General features: G+C 40.4%; 1 long non-coding RNA gene across 1 annotated transcript; it reads right to left on the reverse strand.

Annotated features, from left to right (window-relative positions):
* Positions 1–366: 366 nt before the first annotated feature.
* Positions 367–15,133, reverse strand: LOC310638675. Its single transcript, XR_014492153.1, has 4 exons — positions 14,173–15,133; positions 5,104–5,146; positions 4,301–4,666; positions 367–692 (listed from the first exon to the last, which is right to left on the reverse strand). It is a non-coding gene; the product is annotated as an uncharacterized lncRNA (long non-coding RNA).
* Between the last annotated feature and the right edge of the window lie 1,061 nt (positions 15,134–16,194).

Genomic DNA, 16,194 nt, shown 5'->3' on the forward strand with positions numbered 1-16,194 from the left:
TTAATTCCTGTATGTTTCACAGCGCACTAGGCTGAATCTCTGTCAAAATCATTAGTCAGCCCTTTGCAGGTGTTACGGCTGGCAAACCCAAGAAGCAGGATCCTCACAGGTTTCAGAAAGCATTTTTGATACTAGGTAAAGGTAAAGGGTCCCCCACACAGGCGTGCTAGTCGTTTCCAACTCTAGGGGCCAGTGCTCATCTCCGTTCCAAAGCCGAAGAGCCAGCGCTTGTCCGAGGACATCTCCGTGGTCATGTGGCCAGCATGACTAGATGCCATAGGCACACGGAACACTGTTACCTTCCCACGTAGTGGTCCCTATTTTTCTACTTGCATTTTTACGTGCTTTCGAACTGCTAGGTTGGCAGAAGCTGGGACGAGTAACAGGCGCTCACTCTGTTACGCGGCACTCGGGATTCGACCCGCCGAACTGCCGACCTTCTGATCGACAAGCTCAGCATCCTAACCCACTGAGCCACCGCATCCCTTTGTTTAATACTAGCCAGGGGTAAAACACATGATCTTGAAAGCCTTAGGAGTTTGCAGTTTGAGGCAGACATTTGGCAGGCGAGTTAAAGCAGGGTACTTTTGAAACATTTGTTTCCCACAGCCTCCTTATCTGGCCTGGGCTGTCCCTTCTCACAGCCACTGGTCAGCTTTTGCCTGCCTCCCGCAGGCTCTCATGGCAGGGCTCTGCCATGAGAGCTGAGTGGCAGTGAAGTTGGGTGGGGACCTAGATATCTGTCTTTATGTCTTTATGCTTCGATCCTCCCACTAATGGGACGCCTTTCCTGGACTTGCTAGACTTATGCGAAAATATACTAGCACGGATTTGTATGCCCTCAGGGGAGCCCCCCTCTCCTGGGTGCGACCCGCCTCCTTAAACACTTTCAACCTCAATGACGGGCCCGAGTTTTGGGACCCTGAGAGATGGCTGGGCAGGGGCAGGGGCCGTCAATATAAAGTTAATAGAAGGCCTCTGATCATTTTTTATCTAAATTTTTTATAGGGTTAGGGAGAGGGGTGGGTGATAAGGGTTGTCTGGCTTTGGGGGGTGGCCAATCAACCATGGTTCAGGCCAGACTTGGGTCTGACCGCGCGGCGGGAGAACGGGGTGTCGCTGTCTCCGGAGCTCACGAGCGGGTCGTGGGATTACCAATTCCCACGACGGGGAATGGCAGCAGGCGGATAGACAGGGGGCCGTATCGCTACCGGGAGGGCCATCTCCGCTACTTGCAAGCGGTGAGGCGCTCCGACCCTCTGCTTCTTCCCCGAGGTTCCGGGAGCGAGGATGTGCAGCCTCCTGAGCTCCGGCTGGTGTATCTGAATGCCAGGTCCGTGGTTAACAAAGCTCCCCTCGTTAGGGATTTAGTTGAGGGTGAGTATGCGGACCTGGCCTGCATCACGGAGACCTGGTTGGGCCCAGAGGGTGGGGTCCCTTTGGTTGACCTCTGCCCACCAGGCTGCACCGGCCACGAGCTCAAGGTAGGGGTGGGGGAGTGGCGGTTACTATTAGGGAGACCTTATGTCCGCGGGAGACCACCGTTTCTCAGATAGTCGGGTGTGAGTCTCTCTTTGTGAGATTTGGTTCTGGGGCGCAGTTGGGCTTGCTGCTGGCGTACATTTCGCCTAGTCGTACAGCGGCAGCCCTGCCCGAGCTGCTCGATATCCTCTCAGGGTTGGTGGTTGAGTTTCCCAAACTTATAGTTTTGGGAGACTTCAATCTACCATCCCTGGGAGGCTCATCTGAGCTAGCTCGGGAGTTCATGGCTTCCATGACGGCCATGGACCTGACGCAAGTAATTTCAGAACCAACTCATGAGGGAGGCCACACCCTTGACCTGATTTTTTTATCTAGACGGTGGTTGGATGATCTTGGTGGGGGCTCTCCATTTATTATGCCCCTGTCATGGACCGATCATCATCTCCTGCGGATGGTCTTCCGTTTTGCCACCCCCCGCCGTGGGGACACGGAGCCAATCAGATGGTACCGCCCCAGACGCTTAATGGATCCTGATAGATTCCAAGCGGCGCTGGGGTCCCCACCTGCCTCCATTGCTCACAGCTCGGCGGATGCCTTAGTGGAAACCTGGGAAAGGGCAGCCACTGAGGCACTTGACCGGGTTGTACCCTTGCGGCCCCTGACCTGGCGCAGATCTCGGCGAGCTCCATGGTTTTCCGCGGAGCTCCGGGAGATGAAGCGTCGGAAACGGGGCCTAGAGAGCTGTTGGAGGTCGAGCCGATCCGAACCCGACCGGTTGCGGTTAAGAATCTATATTAGGTCTTATCTCGCAGCGATGAGGGTGGCGAGGTGTAACTACTTCTCTACCCTCATTGCGTCCGCAGATAATCGCCCGGCTGCCCTGTTTAGGGTGACTCGCTCACTTCTTAATCAGGAGGTGAGGGAGGATCCCTTGCAGGGTCGTGCCGAGGAATTTAGTCAACATCTGTCGGATAAAATCGCTCGGATTCGGACCGGTTTGGACTCCAACTGGGCAGAGTCTGACGATCAGGACACGAGCGGTCTTGTCAATGTTATCTGGGAAGAGTTTGATTCTGTGACCCCTGATGAAGTGGACAGGATTATGGGGAGGCTGAGCTCCTCCACATGTTTGTTGGACCCGTGCCCTTCCTGGCTGGTTTATGCAGCTAGGGAGAGGACACGAGGCTGGCTCCAGGCGGTTATATCTGCTTCTTTGAGTGAGGGTTATTTCCCCACCGTCTTGAAGGAGGCGGTGGTGAGACCTCTCCTCAAGAAGCCTGCCTTGGACCCAGCTGTATTGAACAACTTTCGTCCAGTCTCCAACCTTCGCTTTCTTGCGAAGGTTGTTGAGAGTGTGGCGCATCAGCTCCCTCTGGTCCTGGATGAAGCGGATTATTTGGACCCCTACCAATCGGGTTTCAGGCCCGGGTACAGCACGGAGACGGCATTGGTCGCTCTGGTGAATGATCTCTGGAGGGCTCGGGACAGGGGATATTCCTCTGTCCTAGTCCTATTAGACCTCTCGGCGGCTTTCGATACCATCAACCATGGTATCTTGCTGCGGCGTCTCAGGGGATTGGGAGTGGGAGGCACAGTTCTTCGGTGGTTCTCCTCCTATCTCCTGGGACGCTCGCAGTCAGTGTTGGCAGGGGGGCAGAGATCGGCCCCTAGGTCTCTCGTTTGTGGAGTTCCTCAGGGGTCGGTTCTCTCGCCTCTCCTGTTCAACATCTATATGAAACCGCTGGGTGAGATCATTCGTGGTTTTGGAGTTGGGTATCATCAATATGCCGATGATACCCAACTTTTCTTTTCGACCCCAAACCACCCCAGTGATGCCCTCGCTGTGATGTCCCGTTGCCTGGAGGCGGTTCGGGTCTGGATGGGGAGGAACAGACTTCAACTCAACCCTGACAAGACTGAGTGGCTGTGCATTCCGGCATCCCGGGACATTCAAAATGTTCCATCTCTTTCTATGGGGGCTGAGCTCTTACCCCCCGTGGATAGGGCTCGCAACCTGGGAGTCCTCCTAGATTCACGGCTTACCCTGGAAGATCATGTAGTGGCCGTGACTAGGGGGGCTTCCGCCCAGGTTCGCCTGGTGCGCCAGTTGCGACCCTATCTGGACCGGGATGCCCTGTGCACGGTCACTCATGCGCTTGTGACCTCTCGCCTTGACTACTGTAATGCTCTCTACATGGGGCTTCCCTTGAAGACCACTCGGAGGCTCCAACTGGTACAGAATGCGGCCGCGAGAGTTGTCTTGGGAGTTTCCCGGTACTCCCATGTTACACCTTTGCTCCGCGAGCTGCATTGGTTGCCAGTTGTCTTCCGGGTGAGGTTCAAGGTCTTGGTTATGATCTTTAAGTCCCTACATGGCATGGGTCCGGGTTACCTCGGGGACCACCTGCTGCCGGCTTCAACTCCCCTCCGCCCCGTGCGTTCCCACAGAGAGGGCCTCCTCAGGGTGCCTCCGGTCAGGGAATGCCGACTGGCGGCCCCCAGGGGGAGAGCCTTCTCTGTGGGTGCCCCGGCTTTGTGGAACCAACTGCCAGTGGAGCTCCGGATGGCATCAGACCTCCGAACTTTCCGTCGTGGCCTGAAGACCCATTTATTTGAATTAGCCGGTCTGGCCTGACGGGGGAGCTGGGTTTTAAATTGTTGTTTTAGAATTACATTATTGTTTTTTAATTGGGCACTGATTTAATCTTTGTTTTAACTTTTGTATTGTATTGTATTGTTATTTATATGCCCTGTGAACCGCCCTGAGTCCCTAGGGAGAAGGGCGGTATACAAATTAAATAAAACGTAAAACGTAAACGTAAACGTAAAATCAGACCTTTTGTCCAGATTTGACTCTGAGGGAATTAATTTAATTACAAAGTCTTTTTTTCAGATGTAAGACGGGCTCAGTAGCCCAGAATGTCAGGAATCAGATGCTAATCTGCCTCAGGTACAAACTTCTTCATCTTAACTTGCTTGTGGCAGCAGCTGCTCAGATGCTTTTGAAAACAGTGAGCACAGAGGGAGGTTTCATTTATTTCTTCTACAAGTTATTTTCTTCAGCCAGTAGAAGGGAAAGGTGTCCTTTTTACTGTGTCTCATTCGTTCTTCTAGCCCAGGATGCAGAGGACCTACTAATATTCAGAGATGCCCATTGTTATATGTCTGGTTTCAGGAACAGTACCTGTTGGGACCCAAAATTTCCATTAAATTGGATTTTCATGATAAAAATATAACAGAAGTTAGATTTCTTTGTAATATCAAGAATTTCAGTTTGGAGGAGATGGATAAATTATATTCAAAACAAATATGGGACTAAAAAGTACCATTTAGCTTATGAGTAGATTTTAGTGGGATATTGTTATTGGTAAGTTGTTTGTAGTTATGTTAAAAGAGAGTTAAAGCGCATTATGAATTTGGTTAATTGTATCTTATGCATAATTTTTATTTAGAATATGATTATTGTAACTATAATCCTGTATTTAGCTCTGGGAAGGGGGGGAATTGGGTGGGTTTGGGGTGGCAGCGATTTGGGGATATATTGTAAAATTTTGTTTTTGTAAAACTCTTTAATAAAAAAAAGAATTTCATTCCCCCCCCCATTTGTAGAAATAATCTTACTTTTGTTTCTCCAATTTCTGTAAGGTAAAGTAACATCTGGGCCCTTAAAGGGAAATGGAAAAGGAGAGAGATCAGGTATTCTATCATTTCATATCCTATACGAGGAATTACGTACATCATGAACTAAAAACATCTGGAGAGTGCTGAATTGCATATCATCCACAAAAACATTAAACTCACTTACTTGCATTTCAAGCCTAAACTCATTTCTTCTCAACCATCTGGATTCACCAGTATATGTCATATGAACTTGTAAGATATAGGTATATCAACTTCTTGATATTTACTTTAAGGCAGGAAAGAAAAATCATACTTGATAAATGCAAATAAAAACACCATCACTAATTAATTACAGATGGAGTGGAAATATTTGGTCTGAATATATTTATATATTATATAAATATAGTTATATTTATGAAGTATGTCAATAGGCAGATGTGTCTAAACTGCCTTAACTAAAATATTTCGTTTGTTTTCCAAGATTTTTTAAAAAATCTTTTATAGTTACATGTACCTATGGGAGAGAGAAAAAAAGCTTTGGAATAGTTTTAATGCAGCACATTAAAGCATCCCTGCCATTATAGTTTCCCAAAGTTTTATTTTGTAATTTTTGTGGATGAACAATGCACTTTTGTAAAGAGAAAGTCTGGCAGTGATTTTTTTTATTATTTAATAGAAAAGCAGTTACTTCATACTAGTGTTTACATACTAGCCTTTTCTAATGGTTATTTAAGGAATGATATTATTGTGAAAGTAGCTTATAAAAAAGATTAAACTCACCCAGAATTTGGACAAAGGAAGTTAGTAATAGTTCAAAATAGAACTCTACATACTTCAAAAATGATTTGGAAGATGTGCTTTGGACTTCATGCAAGCATGAACACACTGTGAGTCAAATATTTGAAGCGTTGACCTTCACACCAAGATTTTTAAATGTAATTTTCCATCTGTCACTATATGTCTTCTTTCAGACAGAGACATGGTTTCAAATATAGTATACTCTTTGTATCTTTGATCTACTGTCCCTCAGTTTAGTAGGGGTTTTTTTTGTGCCAGAGACAAAATTGGTTCACTATTATATAATTACATAATGCCATTTTATGCACATGTAAAATTCAATTTGCTGCTTAATAGAGGTTCAAGTGCAATGGAAACCCTTCTTGTTATTGGTCTATTAAATTGAGGATTTGCAGTTTGTCACTTCCATATACTTATCTTATGGATAGAAAGCTTTTGTGCTAGAAGGAAAGTAACAAGACTAAAGACAGGGCTTATAAGCTTTGAAAAACTAATACTTTGTCTCTTTGTAAATCCAAGCAGCAATTTTTCCTCAATCATCTATCAAGGCTATGCGCACAATTCCAGAAATCCTAAACTGGATGGAAGTGCCTGAACATCCTATCAGAAGCAATGTCTAAAAGAACATTTAAATAAATACAATCAAATTAACTATTGGATGCTGAGAAAATATAATTCTGGTTAAGGATTAATGTGTTTTATGAACTAGCACTGAAGAAGCCTTGGCTATGGAGGCAAAGTAGCAAGGCCTTCATGTTTATGTTTCCTTGCTGCAATTAAAAATAAGTTAAAATAGAAATCTTGTTCTTTTCATATTCCCTGTTTGGCAACATCATCACTTCTGAATAGTTCATCAAACTATTTTTTTTCCCTTCATGGACCAAAAGAGTCACAGTTGCTCAAAGACACAATTCAAGGATGTCATTCTATTTTTAACTTGACCTGTCATTTACATTTAATTATGCTGATCACATAACATATTGAATTCTGTGTGTGTATGTGTGTGTGTGTATGTGTGTGTGTAGGAAGGCATAGATTTTTGGGCTACAATAAATCAGAAATGGTTCTGACAAAGAACTTTGGACATAATATAGAATTATAAAATTGGCAAAGGTTATGGGAAAGAAATGTTAAATTAATGAAAGCCGTGGCATATAAAGAAAACTTATATAAAATGTTTTACAGATGGCATTTAACAACAGTGAGATTAGCGAAAATGTTTAAAAATATTTCAAAAAAAATGTTGGAAATGCAAACAAAAGCCACACACCTATTACCATACTGTATCTGGTGGACATGCCCTAAACCTAAAAAACTTTGGTCAAAAATACACTTATGGTTGGAGAAAATGACTAAAAAAACAAATAGATTTTAAGCCAGAATTATTTTTGTTAGGAATAATAGGAGCAAATTATGAGAAAGACTGTATATATTTAATTTTACATGTACTAATTGCAGCAAGAATTGTATTTGCCCAATATTGGAAAAATGAAAACTTACCAACTGAAGAACTAATTAAGAAAATTTTAGAGTGTGCATAAATGGATAGATTGACTTTAAAGATAAAAGAGAAAGAAGATTTAGTGTATTTTAGATTCAGAATATGGGATAATTTTTATCAATGGCTAGAAAAATGAGTTAGAAAGGAATGTGATATGTAACATTGAATATATACTAGTAGGAAGAAGACTATTGAGTGATTAATTAACATATTGTTTATGATAATTATTCATTGTTTTTTTAATACATGAACCCAGATAACATGCTGTTTGTTAAATATTAAGAATGTTATTTTAAAAAAAATCCCAACCCCAACCCCTAACCTCAATCCCACCGTATTCCTAACCCTATAAAAATTAACAAAATATATATATGTAAAAGAAATGGTTCTGACAGATATTAGCCATTTGATATAGACAGTTGCACTCATGTTTTAATATTGCTCATACCATTCAAGTTTCTCCTTTAAAGATTGGTGGGAAAAGTTCTTTATTTTCAAGATTGATTGATTGAATGCAGGTCATGACCTTCAAAATGGAACAATCAATTCATTATGTCAAAGTAAACCTTACAATAATTGTCCATTTTCTAATTTGCAAGCTGTTTAATTAAATCCCTGAGCCAAACAGAAGAAACAGAACATAAAAGAATGAAATTACTTTAGCTTTACAGTCAGTGGGATCTTATCCTAAGCAGAAGATTTTGCTAAAGCAGACTTTTCCCTATCATTTAAACTCATGTCTAGGTGGTGATTTTTTTTTAAAAAAAAAAATGAGTAAGATGGATGTTTCACATTCAGACAGAATGGAACCCTAAGTCTGTACTTTGCATAATTAGATTTTCATTTTCATATCTTCCTCCGCTGCTGCAAAAATGTTTATTATTTGATAGGGGACAAAACAATCTCACAAGCATTATCATTTTGGATGATTGGATAATTCAGGTACCTTTAATTGAGATTATCATAATAGTATTCTACTTGTCTTCCAAGACTACAGTGATTGTTCTCACCTGACCTATTGGTGATTTTATCCACTAGACTTAGTGATGTTCTACATTCCTTTAAATGTACATTACTCTGTACATGCCTCTTCAGCTGTGAAATATACACATACTATGCTTCCTGATTGGCCAAGCTCTCTGTCACCTTTAAATGTTATGATTGCCAGGGCAGTAGAGTAAAGCAGAAAAATAGTGAGGTGGAAAATTTTTCCCAAGGTACAGGCTGAACTGTTTTTCCTGGGTTTTATCAGATTGATTGCTATCAACTGATTCTACTTGCTGACTCATACTCCTATAATCATAAACTTTAGTAAGCTGCCTTTATTATATTACGGTGTATAGCAGAGTCATATACAGAACTCCAATTGGGGTAACAGAAACAATTATCAGTCATAAAAACAGCTGTATTTTAGACAGGATAACGTTTATACACATGCACACAGAGACACACACAAAATTTTAGCTGTTCCAATTAATGGGTGCCCATGCTGTACTGAGAAAGCTGTGATAGTAATTAAAACAATAATTTGATCCTAGAACTGTCCAAACTGATAAAGAAATCCAGAATGCTAGCCCATTTCTTTACTCATAAGCCACCTGCTGTCCTTCAATGCCTGAGTTTTGCATTTTTTCAGGAACACAAGATCTTGTCAGAAACTCGTTTGTACTTTAATAGTACTTCTATCTCCAGGTGTCTAATGAAGCTCCAATGGTTATCAACATTACTTCTGTAAGCCTGCTTCAAAACAGGATTTGAGAACCCATAACGAGGAACATTGGGCCTAAGCTAGCTCAGTCTCTATGGCTATTAGACTAAATAGTCTGTTTGGAGTTTAATCAATATATAGTCAGCAGCATTAAAGATATCAGTTGGTATAATTGTAAGCTGCTGAAACCTTGTATGGGAGAAGGGTGGCATAGAAATTTGATAAATAATAATAGTTTAGTGATTATTGCTTTGTGAAAGGCCACATGCTTCCTCCTAACCTCCAAGGATTCTGTTTTTTGTTTATGATCCAAGGTTTAGGCATAAAACCCAGAACTTTACCACAAAAGATGATCTTCATTGGATAATGTTCAGTCTGTCAGTCTAAAGAAACCTTTGTATTTTCACTTCTATGTATCCCAAAAACTTTGAAGGGCATCAGCTTAGAGAACTACCTAAAATCTTCATGGTAGACTGTTACGATGAAACACAAGTGATTAATTTTGGTTACGGTCAGGAAAGATTAAAGGAGTATAAACAGTGTAGAAATAAACATTGTGAAATTTGGGGGAGGCCAAATTGATATTCATACCCAGTTATAGTAGCTCACTGGGTGACTTCAGGCCAGTTACTCTCTCAATACAATTTAATTTATAGGTTTATTTTGACAATTTAATAATAAAGGAACTTAGTGTGTATATTGTGTACAGGTAGTATTGTCTTCACCCTTTAGATATTTTTTAATTAATTAATGCCTTTAGGTCAAGTTACTCAATATCACTGGACATCAGAAAGGCTGTTTTTTTTCTTGAAAAGTAGAATACATTATCCACATAAGTTGTAAATATTTAAAAGAGAAACATTTTATTTGATGGAGAGAGACAAAGTCATTAGTATAAATTTAAAATTATACCCCAGTGGAAACGGATATTTCTCTGGTAAATATGTCCAATCATGATATATTTTATGCTTGAATGAACTGATAATTAGTGTTGGCAGTAAAAACTCAATCCATATAGGTTGAGTGACAGGTTCAACTAAAGGGATTCTAAAATAGTTTAGAATCATAAATGTCTATTTCTCATCAGAGTTCTGTGAATGAAGTTGTCTTATGCCTCATGTAAGAAAAGAGCTGATTATGTCACTCTTGGCTGTTCTGTCGTTGGTCCATATTAAGTGAATCACTTCATTTCTAGAAGGCTTTTCCTCTGCTTTGTCAGTACTTTTGGCCGTATACCCCCTCTGTGTGGGAGATGGGTGGTTTCTAAATTTGATAACATTATAAAATAGTAATGATGTGGTAATATGAAATCACATAATGCTACAAACGCAGCTTACTTGTGAACATGTGACTAGGTAGCGTTCAAGTCCCTCCTGCACAGCCTGCAGAAATCTAATATATTCCCTAACTCGTTTCCTAATAAATACTCAGGCATTTGTACACATGTACTGTATATGTGCATAACCTGGGTCAGGGGTAGGCAACCTTGGCTCTTTTATGACTCATGGACTTCCAACTCCCAGAATTCCTGAGCCATTCTGGGAGTAGAAGTCCATGAGTCATAAAAGAGCCAAGGTTGCCTACCCCTGACCTAGGGTGAACATTTATTACAGGTAGCCCTTGACTTAGTGACTGGTAGCTTAGTGATGGTTTGAAGTCTCCAAAAAAGGTATTTTCCACCCAGATTCAAAGTTCTGATGGCTTATTCCCCACCTCCATCTCACTCTATGGTCACAGGACCTCATTTTGGGTGCTTGGTAAGCATGCTGCATTTACAACCATTTGCAGCCTCCCATTTGCAGCCTCACCAGACTGTGATTTACGATGTTTTGCTGGAACCCAGTATTCCGTTTTCTGGCAAAAAACACCCTTTGCAGATTCACATAATGAACACCATGTTCCACATTTGCTTTACTTCCAGTGTGTTCACTTAACAGTCGTCACAAAAAAGGTTGTAAAATCAGGCATGGTCACATGTTGACTCATTTTAACAATTGGAACAAGTTATGACTATAATTCCAGGTTCACTTACAGTCATAAATTGAGGACACCTATGCTTTCCTTGCCCAGAATGGCCCTCAGTAAGTAACCACTCTCAAGTAAATTAACTTGGTTGCTTTTTTCTAATTCTTGTGTAGAATAAAGTGTATCTTTGAATATAGCAAATTATTTTCTTTAAGCCATCACACTCTGTTTCCCTACACTTTCAAACCAGCCTTTGAATAGCGAAAGGTTATGTTTTAATTTCCCCCTTTCTATTGCTCTAGATTTATAAACATGTACATACATGGAAAAGGAAACGCAACATCAATCAGAAATTAAATATTATTCCTTTAACAATTTAAGGTAAAGGTAAAGGTTCCCCCGCACATGCGTGCTAGTCGTTTCCGACTCTAGGGGCCGGTGCTCATCTCCGTTTCAAAGCTGAAGAGCCAGCGCTTGTCCGAGGACGTCTCCGTGGTCATGTGGCCGGCATGACTAGCACGGAACGCTGTTACCTTCCCACCGTAGTGGTCCCTATTTTTTTTTTTTATTAAAAAGTTTTAACATACAGTTTATCTTTAACAATCCCCCTCCCCCTCCCTTCTCCCTCCCCCCTACCTCTCCCCCCTCCCCCCCTCCCCCCCGACTTCCCAGAGCTAAATACAAGGTATATATAAAAAAACAATCATAAACAACCATATACTAACAACCATAACCCTTAAAATCCATCACTCTCTAGCTTATATAGGATAGGACAAACCTTAGTAATATTAAATATATATAGAAAAACTAAAATAGAAAAAGAAAAAAAAGAAAGAAGACTTATTCAAATGCTACATGAAACTTCTTAACCCTATACTTATTCTGGATAAACTCAATCCATTTTCTCCATTCCATAATATAACGTTCTTGCGAGTGATCTTTCAAATAAGCCGAAATCTTCGCCATTTCTGCCAGGTCGGAAACCTTTAAAGTCCACTCTTCTATGGTCGGCAGTTCCTCTTTCTTCCAATACTGACCTATCAAAAGTCTTGCTGCCGTAATTAAATTTAACATCAGCTTAGTGTCCACAACCGTAGCATCCGTGATTATTCCCAACAAGAAGAGTTGCGGACAAAACTTTATCCTTTGCTTAAAAATCTTCTGCATATTCCACCAAATTTTTATCCAAAAAGCCTTGATCTTTTTACAAGTCCACCATACATGAAAATATGTTGCATCTTCATCTCCACATCTCCAGCATTTTGGCTGATAGTTCGGATACATACTTGCAAGCTTTTTAGGATCTAGATGCCATCTATAAAACATTTTATAAAAGTTCTCTCTTAAATTTTGAGCTTGTGTAAATTTTACGTTCCTCACCCAAATCTTTTCCCACGTGTCCATTGTGATAACTTCCTGGATGTTTTGGGCCCATTTTATCATACAATCCTTAACGAGTTCTGTTTCTGAATCAATCTCTATCAACGCAAGATATATCCGTTTAATGTGTGCTGGTCCCTGATTTCTAATTTGCTTTATCAGATTTTCATCAGTCATTGTAAAACCCTTTTTCTGATCTTCTTTCCACCTGGCCTGTAGCTGAGTATATTGAAACCAATTTTGAACAATCTTCTCGTCTCGCAAGAGACTATATGGCTTCAAACACCAATCATTTCTTTCCAAGCTTAGGATCTCCTTGTACGTAGTCACATCATGTTTGAAACCAGCATGTATATTTTCTATTGCGTGTTTTGGAATTGCCCACAATGGTATCTTACAATCTAACTTATGTCTGTACTTCTTCCAAACTCTCAGCAATGCCTGTCTTAAAATATGCACTCTAAACACATTATCTACCTTCTTATCATACAACAAATATGCATGCCAGCCAAACAGCAAGCCGTGGCCCTCAAGATTTAATAATCTCTCTTGTGTCAAATTGATCCAATCACTTATACCTGATAACGCAGCAGCTTCATAATATAATTTAAAGTTAGGCATCTTGAGACCACCTCTTTCACGAGTATCCTGCATAATCTTATGTTTAACTCGTGGCCTTTTCCCTGCCCAAACAAATTTGTTGATACCTCTCTGCCATTCCTCCAAATTAGAGTCTTTCTTAAGAACCGGTATCATTTGAAATAAAAATAAAAATTTAGGCAGGACATTCATTTTTACTGCTGCGATTCGCCCCAACAAAGACAATTGCAGTTTTTCCCAACTCTCCATTTCTTTTTGGATTTTTCCCCATAATTTTTCATAGTTATTTTTATATAATTTTGTATTAGAGGGCGACAAAAACACCCCCAAATATTTAACCCTTTTGACAATCTCAAATCCAGTTAACCCTTCTAAAAGGGCCTTTTGCGATGCTGTCATATTTTTAGCCAAAATTTTAGTTTTTTGTACATTAACTTTAAATCCAGAAACCTTCCCATATTGCATTATTATCTCCATCAGGTCCACAACAGAGCTCTCCGGCTGGGTCACTGTAACAACCAGATCGTCTGCGAACGCTCTCAATCTATAATCCTGATCTCTAATCTGTATACCCTTAATTCTTTCCGAATTTCGTATTTTTACCAATAATATCTCCAATGTTAACACAAATAACAAGGGCGATAACGGACACCCTTGCCTTGTGCCCTTCTCAATATTACATACTTCTGTCAGGCTATTGTTAACTATTATTCGGGCTGTTTGTTTTTGATATAATGCCCTAATTGGTTGCAAAAATTTATCCCCAAAATTCATTTTATCTAAAACTTAGTGGTCCCTATTTTTCTACTTGCATTTTTACATGCTTTCAAACTGCTAGGTGGGCAGAAGCTGGGACGAGTAACAGGCGCTCACTCTGCTACGCGGCACTCGGGATTTGATCCACCAAACTGCTGACCTTCTGATCGACAAGCTCAGTGTCCTAACCCACTGAGCCACCGCGTCCCCTTTTAACAATTTGATATATGCTAAAAGAACTGTACCTGTATTTTGTTACCTTAGCAGCTGATCTTTTTACTCTAGAATCTTCATAGTATTGACAGCAGATTGATGCTCTGCAGTCTGCTAGATTTTCTTTTTATTTCTTTTTTGCTCTCACCTTTAGTCATTTGACTTTTCAACAGTTTTCTAGGACAGGAGTTCCCAACCCCAGGTCCGTGGACCAGCACTGTTCTGCAACACGCCAGAAACTGGTCCATGCAAACAAGTGAAGCCCCATCCATGGGATGCAGGAAGCACACGAAGCCACACCCCCTGTCTCCTTGGAACCGGTCCCTGATGCTCAAAAGGTTGGGGGGGGCACTTCTTTAGGACTTCACAAAGACAATCCATATGATTTGGACAGCTAGTTCCTTCAGAACCCTAGGATGAAATTTGTTTAGTCCTGAAGAAAAAATAAATTCCCTGACCATAGTACTATCAAACTTCAGTTCCACCCTTCCATTGTTTTTAATGGAAAAGATTACATCAAAATATGATTTAAATAATTTTGGACCTTATTACTTGTTAATAAATCATTTTGCCATTATTATTCAACATTTGGTTCTATTGTTTTTTTCTTTCCTTTTAATTTGAATATATTCTCCTTTTTTTCCTTATACGTATTCCTAAAAATTTATTCTTGAATTCATTCTTCACCTTGCTGACATCATTTCTACAGTTTTGGTCTACTTGTTCATATTTTTCCTTTGTGATCTTTTCATTTCCTATATTCTTTTTTGTTTGTTGTTTCCATAAAGACTTTCATTTTAGTCACTGGCACTTTTCTTTATTTTTCCCTGTCATTGAAATTATTTGCACTTAAGTTCTTTCACCCTTTAGCTTCTTTTGCATAGGATCCTAATTCTTATCGTTCTGGGTTCATTAAACCCACTTTTTTGAGATCTAAGAAGCAGATTTAATGACTATGTTCAGTTTTAAGTTTCCCATACAATAAAGAGCTTCAGGAACACATGGTACTTTGTTCCAGTTCTTCTCTTACTTCTACCTATTCAACTAAGGATTTCCTATTGATTTGTATCATCAAAGATAGCTGCTTTCTATCTTCTGAAGAAAGTTGCTGAGGCAACTCAAGGATCTCCTGGAAGTTCCATGTTTGTCAAAATTTGTCTCCCGACAGATGTTGAAATAATTAAAGTCTTCCATCACTATGATTTCATGCTTCTTTGGAAAATCTGCAGTTTATTTCTGAAAAGCATTATTAACATATTTCCCTTGGTTGAGCAGATGATAGTAGACACAAATAGCCGCCCTTCTTTTATTTGTTACTCCATTTGTTTTAACTCAAATACTATAACATTGTGATATTATTTCATTTGGATTTCTGAGCAAGCGTTGATGCTTTTAATATGTTGGGCAACTCCTCTAGGCTTTTTGCTGCATAGTTTGTTTAGAATAATCAGTATGCTTTAATAGATGTATTGTAGTCATAAGAGCCATCCTGTTTGGTCTTTCATATACATAAAAGCCATCAGTGCATCATCTAAATAACTCAGGCCACAGTCCCATAATCCACATCTCTCCTATCTTCATCATTTGTACAATCAGTCATTATTTTTTAACTTTTTAATTTTTTCCCCATGGACTGGATAAAAGGGGTGGATAAAAATATCATTTGATATCTCAGTGTCTTAAGTCTTCTGATTTTAACATGTGGGTAACTGGCCTTTGCGGTATTATTTGTCCTGTAGGTGTTCTGGTAGCAAGGGATAATTGTCAGTGGATTTGGAAATTCTGATGTCTCTGATCCTTGCTTATGATATATAGCACACTTCAAGAACTGATGGACATGGGCGAGATTTTTTCCTTTCTTCTTAGAAATGAGTAACTCTTCTCTTTGTCTGTTTTATGATACAAATACATTTGCTCTGTTTTTTTAGGGATTGACCATATCCTCTCCCATTCTGGAAACTATTTCTGACTTTCAGCAGTGAAGAACAACTTCTGTTGTTCTGGATTCTGGTTGTTACTCCCATTCATCAGACTTTTTTGTGGAAGCTTTTACCATTGTCGGTTTGTGCTGCCTTACTTTGAACTAACAAATCCTTGTTTTTTTCTTAACAGTCATTCACTGTTCCAATACATTGATTTTTTTTCAAGGACTTCTACAAGCTTGCATTAG

The sequence above is a fragment of the Vipera ursinii genome, assembly GCF_947247035.1.
Source record: "Vipera ursinii genome assembly, chromosome: 3".
Lineage (NCBI taxonomy): Eukaryota > Metazoa > Chordata > Lepidosauria > Squamata > Viperidae > Vipera > Vipera ursinii.